Here is a 6,391-nt window from a genome sequence, read left to right on the forward strand (position 1 = left end):
TTTACATCTAAAGGGGACTTGCTCATAATCAAGCTACTGCTTCTAAACACTATCCTGATAGTAAATATCTATGGCATCTAGAAAAGGTTGGGAGATATTCATGTAAATACATATATGTGCATATGAAGTGTACCTCCCTCTCTTGGTAGCCTCTGGTACTTTAACAAAGTTGCTAATGGCATTATCTATTCCTTCAAGGGTTTCATCCTCCCAATATTTATTAGGGAGAGAAAAAATAGAAGAAAACATCAGGGATCCAAGGAAATCATCCTTCTTTAAATTATACTGCTCCTTCCAAAATTTCATGAAGAGTCTTGCATTATTGAAAAAATATGGCCCTTCTTCAAAAACATTTGATATATCTTTTAAGTTAGAGAAAATTATTGTAAAAAATCCCTTGGCCCCTAACTCTAATTATATTTTATGTTGGGGGTTCCTTTTATTCCAAATCCACTCAGTCAAAATCTTTTCAAAGGGCCATAATCCAATAAATTTGTGGATCAGAGCAAGTTCTTGCATATATTCTCTATCTTGCTAGATTTAACCTCATATTTTGGATCTTGCATTGCTTTTGGTAGGAAAAGCCCTGGATTTCTAGCTTGCCACCTAGTGGAGAGTTTGATGTGAAACTGGAAACCCCACTTCACTTTATGAAAAGGATGTCGATGATGAGGATATTGACGAGAAATACTAGTAGATTCAAACTCATTATGAATTCTCTAAACAATTTGGTTAAAAAGAGGGGGACCCCTTCTAGCATAGCAAACCAAACATATGCAACTATGCAGTAGAAACCTTAGAAATTGCAGAGAAGAATGAGAAAAAACAATAGCTTTAAATTGAACTAAACTAAAATCATTATTAAAAAATATGTGTAGCCACTATATATATAAATTTCATTTTTACATTTAATTAATAAGCATATAAAAATTCAATATTTACAATAATTCTCTCTCATATATATATATATATATATATAGATAGATATATATATATATATATATATATATATATATGTCAAAAAGAAATATTGCATATAACTATATGCCGCATATTAAATATATGTATTATTAGGGTTTAATAAAAAAAAAGAAGAAGAATATTTCCATATATAAGATTTGGGTTTGAATTTGAATAAATTTAAATAATATTATAAAAAACTCGAATAAATTCATTTAAATTTTGGATTTTTCAAGGGGAATATCTTGCTTTGTGCAAATATTTCCTCAAATTTCCTACTAAATAATAGATCTTTCTTTGTCCAAATCTTTCCCCAAATTATTCAAAAATAAATTTACATTTTGGGAGATTTAATTCCTTTAAATGTTTGGTAAATCAAGAATTAAAATAAATCTATACTAATATATAAATAATCTTAAAAAACACTATATAAATAATTAAATTAAATTTATTTTAAATATAAATATAAATTTAAATATCTATTGATATATTTTTTAATAGATAATTATATTAAATATGAAAGTATACATATTAAGGAAAAAAAAAATTGACATTAAATTATTATGAAAATATAGTGTAGATAACTTCATTCTCTATATTTAAATAAATATTATTAATGAAAATAGTATTAAATAAATCCTTCCTATACTTTTGTTATTATGTTTTTTAATATAATTTATTATATTTTTATAAAATAATTATATTAAAATTTTAAAAACTATATATAAAATTAATCCTATGAAAAAATGTAAATAATTTTATTCAATTCATTATCTCACATTTATTTTGTTAAATATATTTAAAATATTTAATTAAAATTTACCACTGATTTTTACAAATATTTTAATAATGGATAATAAAAGAAAATTGCAATATATATTTAATTTTTTTCAAGGAACTTAAGTAAAACGTTAAAAGAAAAAAGATCTAAACATTTAACAAACATCTGAAAAATTATCAATCTTGCTATCCACCAGTAAGAGAGTAATTTTGTTAATTCAACTAAATTAATGTAATCAACTTTGAAGCATAATGAAATATTAGTTTGAAATATTATGTCAATTAATAGCGTATTACTTGATGTAATCACAGGGCCATTAACATTAATGGTAAATTCAAATCGAAACTTTTCTCCCCTTCTAGATCTGTGTCAACCGAGAATTTTCTATCGCTCACGCTCTCTCCCTTCAAGTCCTAGTAGTTTGCCTTCCAGTTGATGTCATGTCTTTCATTGCCGTGGGGTAAAAAATTATGCCACTCGAATGAAAGGCACCACAATACCTGAAACATAACGGCTTTGGCATCATTAGCCTTCCCCACCTAGCTGCATTTTGTAGCAGTTTCTTAGCGGCGCACATAACGGCTTTGGCATCATTGGCCTTCCCCACCTCGCTGCATTTTGCAACAGTTTCTTAGCGGGAAACCCCGCTGCTTTTCAAGCCATGTCTCTTGGTGGACTCAATTCATTGTAGCAGAGAAAATAATTCTTTAATGGTGTCTCTTAGTGGACTCAATTCGTTGCTACAGAGCAAATAATTCTTCAATGTTGTTGTTGTCATGATTAGTGTTGGTACTTGACTGCTTGGCGGTCGCGTTCGGTAAAACTGACTATGATAGCATAGAGTGTTTCTTGGTCATAATCTCCACGACCACTAGATTGATCTTTGAACCCATCAATATAATTCAATAGAGAGATAACTCTTATTTTATTGAAAAATGGCCAAATACATAACTAGAAAATGAATACAACATGCCCCAAATGTGTCAATTTTTCCGTGAAGTTCTATTGAAATAATGTGCAAATCCATAAAACCAAATAGATGCCAAAACATTGCCTTTGCCTTATCATCACCTTGGTTCGTCAAGACCACTGTTCTCTGTGTAAAATGGGACGGCAACAACTGACACTATTCTAGTTTAAATAACTCACTGTAAGCTTCTTCCTCATAGCTCTTTTGAAATTTCCCAAGGTTACAGCTAGGAATTGGGGTTTGCTCAGTGGCAAATCCCAATCTAAAAATCTTGCAATCAACCCACTTAATCGGTGCCAAGGAATAATGTGTTCAGCGACTCCCCTTCAAAAAAACAAACATGAGCCACGAGCCAAAAATCCGCCTTCTAACCAAATAAAATATGGACGGAACGTAATTACAAACTCAAAATTCAAATTTGAATTGCTTTAGCGCCTTTACTAAATTCAAAATAAAACGGAATTTCGAAAACGGTGGTAGACGAGGAAGTCAACGGAGGTGGAGTAGTCTACCTAGGCAGAGGAATGGCCCATTTTCCGTCACCGCCCGGAAAATCGTCCGGCTCCGGCCGCCGGCAATCCCTCCGCCCTCCGCCACCCTCCCCTAACTTCGCCACCCTCCCTTGGCAATCCAGACATTCCCTAACAATGGATCCGATCGCAGCTAGAAATCCTGACATCCCCTGACAGATCGGGGACAATCTGGAATGGCAGCCGTGGAGAGTTATTGCCGGTTACAATTTGAATTGAGGAGGTGCGATCCCGCGGCTGCTCACTCACCTTCCTCCTCGAGCTGGCGCCTCCCACTCTGCAATTCCTCCACTTTGCAATTCCGCTCTGCAGCTCCAAACCCAGGTACAATCCGCTCTGAAGTCCTACTTTCCTGTGTTTTAAATTTCGACCTAGAAACAATCATCTTTTAATCATCTTGAGACCTGTAAACCTTGGTGGATAGCAGTTTCAGGCTTGTAAATCCAAACATACGCTTCTATTGGTATGGAATTCTCACATCCTCTACAGGCCCGTATATCCTGAAAGGGGCAACAATATATTTTTTTAAGATATTTTTATTCCCGGGACCTGCACCTGTTGTCAATTACTAACTAGCACAAGCATGTCATGTCACTGGCAGGACATAGAACCCTGGAAAAACCATATTAACTACCCCTTCCACCCACCAAGAAAGCCGCACTGGATAATATAATAGAAACTGATACAACATACCTGAAATAGTTGGAAACATCCTCCTCTGTGAAGGTGCTTTCAACAGGAAATGTCATGTAAATTTGATGGGATCCAGAGCTGACACCACTCAAATAGTAGGGATCTCATTCACTTGGCCTATAAGTTGTGAACCTGTTAGATTCCTCTGCTAAAACAATGCCGTGCTGACCATGAGGCCTATCAATGAGGCTTACTGTATTCTTCAAGCGTGCTAGTAGATTTGTCAAGCTGTATCCCGCTTTCCCATGCCTCTGGCTCTCAGTCAAGTATCCCTTGGCTTGCAGGGTTTTCCCAAATCTCTCATAACAGAGTTGAGGTAGGGAAGCAATGGAAACAGGGGCCCGTCTTCGTCTCAATAATTCTTGAAGTTCTAACTCTAATCTCTCCAATGATTCCACAGAGAAAGCTTCTTCGAAGCGGGGATCCAAGGGAATTGAACTCCAGATGTTGTCAGAGCATGAATAACTATGAGTAAAATGGCAGCTGGAGTCATGCTTGCAATATCCCCTCGCAAAATACAGGCATTGTTTCCAAGAAACTGGCTCACAGCTTACAGAAACGTCTATCATGGAATAAGATCCCCTGTGATTCAATCCTGTCTCGCTTCCATTCAAGAAAGAGAGCATCTCTACCTAGACATGACTATCATTTGGTAGGTTGTAGGAATCAAGATTCTCAGTGGGATAGAAGAGATGATCTTGGAGCTGACAATCATCCTTGAGGTTCAGTAACTAGTCATGATAGTATGAAAATTTGTGATCACTGGGTAAGCTTTGCTGGCGACTCAAATTTATAAAGTCATTGTGCTCATCAGTTACAAAACGGTTTGGATTCAAGACTTCATGATGGGCGAACAATGCTGAATCCTGCTGTTGCTCATGTGGAATGTGAGTTCCCCCATGAAAGCCATTGGGTGCTGGAGAAGAGAATGAGCGAGACAACAAATTATAAAACTGAGTGTAGTGCAGAGGTGACTGAAGAGGGGACAGAGATGATAAACCAAGCTCTATCTTGGCCTTGGAAATCATGGACTGTAAGAGTGTATTAGGCCCAAATGCCAGGCGAATCATTTCTTGATCTCCCAGGTCTTGAAGAAGCAAATACCCAATGATCTTGGACACATTCTCTGGTTCTATGCTCTGAATCCTTGTGAACACAATCCTTATTGCTTCATATGTATCCATTTTTCCTTCTACAACTAGAAACATCAAATCCATAATGTACACTGCAACACAATATATTACGATTACATTACATTACATTACATTTCCTACAACTAACTTAACTTCTGAAAAAACCACATAATGCATTTTCAAAAGCTCATCGTAAGGCCACTCAACCTAACTAATCTGGTCTAACAACCCTTCTCCATGAAATTCATAGAAACACACAAAAATTGAAACTCTCTGCTATCAAATACTGGGAACAAAGAAACTGAATCAGTAAAGCTTCCAACCATTGAAACTTGGTAATGGGAAAAACAATTTTATAAGAAGCCTCAAGGGTTAAAAAATAAGAATGTTGGGAAATGATGATGCTATACAGGATGGTATTTATGACACACCATAATACACTATAATTCTCCCCCCTTTAGTGTAATGGTACCTTTGTGAGGGGGACTAATATACAGAAATGTTTGAGGTAGGCTTTATTTCATTCTCATCCAAAAGGCTAATAGATGTTTAAGTACTTTTCATATTCCCTTTTCAGCCAATGAACTCAGTGAAGCGTGAACTCTTCCCCATTCTTTTACAAGCTGTAGAGATAGGTCAGTGTTCTGAATTAGTTTTCCAGAGGGGTTTCATCATTTTCTTAGTGCTTTCTTGCTGTAAGATTTTTTCATAGAATTGCTTTCGCTCAACACCACTTTGAATTGTAGCACAGCACTTCAAGTATACTACTTACATCTTCTGCAAGTCAGCGTACATTTCTATTGGGTCAACTGTCTCTTCGATTCCTATCTACCTACACAAACCATCATTTAGTGTGGTTGTGCTAGTATTTCCCTTTATCTGGAATTTTAACCTACCTCTAGAAAGGAAAGACAGAACAATATGCCCCACAGAAAATCAACTGCATCTGCAAGTTTTGAGAACTTAAGCAAATAAATATAGTATATTTATGACACACCATAATACACTATAATTCTCCCCCCTTTAGTGTAATGGTACCTTTGTGAGGGGACTAATATACAGAAATGTTTGAGAATAATAAAGCAATATGTTCACCGTGATCTGAATTAATCTATTCACACATCCTTCGGAGGGGCTAATTTATTTGGGCCAATATCCCTTCTAGTACCATTAATGATTCTACTTATTGTGGTGCTTTCATATTAGGAGGTCATACTTCTAGTACTAGATATAATCCCATTAGAATTCATTATTTTGGGAGTTCCTTTATCCCAAGGGGAAATCCCCTTGGGAAAAATAATCCTTCTACTACTACAACTAGTCT

General features: G+C 35.5%; 1 pseudogene; it reads right to left on the reverse strand.

Moving 5' to 3' along the window:
• Positions 1-4,038: 4,038 nt before the first annotated feature.
• LOC149147273 (zinc finger CCCH domain-containing protein 18 pseudogene) lies at positions 4,039-4,560 on the reverse strand (annotated as a pseudogene).
• Between the last annotated feature and the right edge of the window lie 1,831 nt (positions 4,561-6,391).

This window comes from Pinus tabuliformis, chromosome 9 (assembly GCF_031772625.1).
Source record: "Pinus tabuliformis cultivar Carrire ecotype Pingquan chromosome 9, CPIR1, whole genome shotgun sequence".
Lineage (NCBI taxonomy): Eukaryota > Viridiplantae > Streptophyta > Pinopsida > Pinales > Pinaceae > Pinus > Pinus tabuliformis.